Genomic DNA, 1,090 nt, shown 5'->3' on the forward strand with positions numbered 1-1,090 from the left:
GAAACAATCTAAGTGGAGCCATCATGCTTTTTGTTTGCTAGAAATCAATAGGTTTGATTTGGTTGAGTCGGCCTTGATCTGTGTTTGCTTACCCTTCCAATTTAGAAAATTCTATTGTATGTCTGAACGTAAAAGAGACGCACTAGGTAAATTTGTTAAAGAGAAACCTAGTAGTTCGAAGCGTCTCGATTACCTTAATCTAGAAAGTCCGGCTTTTGAAGAGTCTGTTTTTGAACGTTCTTTGACTGAGGAGAGAATCCATGTTGCTCCGATAGCGCCAGAAATGACAACTTTGAAAGATTTGTTGAATCCAACTAGGACTACCCGTCCTTCGTGTATTAAGTTAGCTGAAACGGAGGCACCCTATGAACTGAAACCTGGGACCTTACAGATGCTCCCAATCTTTTTAGGGAAAGAAAATAAAAACCCTTATTACCATGTTAGGGATTTTGAGGAAATTTGTAGTACTCTAAGAATTAGAGGCTTAGATGATGATGCTTTGAAACTTAGGTTATTCCCATTTTCCCTGAAAGATAAGGCCAAGTCGTGGCTGTATAGTTTGGACTCCGAGTCAATTGAGACATAATGAACAACTTACATATGCCTTTTTCAATAAGTTTTTCCCTAGGCACAATACATCGTCTATTAGGACGCAAATATCCACATTTTTACAACAAGAGGGAGAATCTTTATATAGGTATTTGGAAAGGTTCAATGATTTATTATCCCAGTATCCTCATCATGGTTTATAAAAGGTTAGGCTAGTTCAGATCCTTTATGAGGGTTTAGATTATTCCACAACGACCATGGTTGAGTCTCTATGCATTGGTGGATTTGAAAACCAAACTGTTGATGCGGCGATGAAATTTTTTAATGAAATCGCAGAAAAAACCCAGCAACGGAGAAATAGTAGGGCACCCCAGAAAACAATTCTTTTAAGTAGAGAAAACGTTAATAGGGTAGAAGGAGGCTATGAATCAGATGCCAAAATTGTTGTTATAGCAAAAAGGTTAGAAGCCTTAGAAGTGGGCCAGACTAGTGGTAGAGTGGAGCCTTTTTGGGAAGGCCAGAATATTGAAGAGCAGGCCAA

General features: G+C 38.6%; 1 pseudogene; it reads right to left on the reverse strand.

Annotated features, from left to right (window-relative positions):
- Positions 1 to 648: 648 nt before the first annotated feature.
- LOC113276809 lies at positions 649 to 748 on the reverse strand (annotated as a pseudogene).
- Between the last annotated feature and the right edge of the window lie 342 nt (positions 749 to 1,090).

Source organism: Papaver somniferum, chromosome 4 (genome assembly GCF_003573695.1).
Source record: "Papaver somniferum cultivar HN1 chromosome 4, ASM357369v1, whole genome shotgun sequence".
NCBI classification, from domain to species: Eukaryota; Viridiplantae; Streptophyta; class Magnoliopsida; order Ranunculales; family Papaveraceae; genus Papaver; species Papaver somniferum.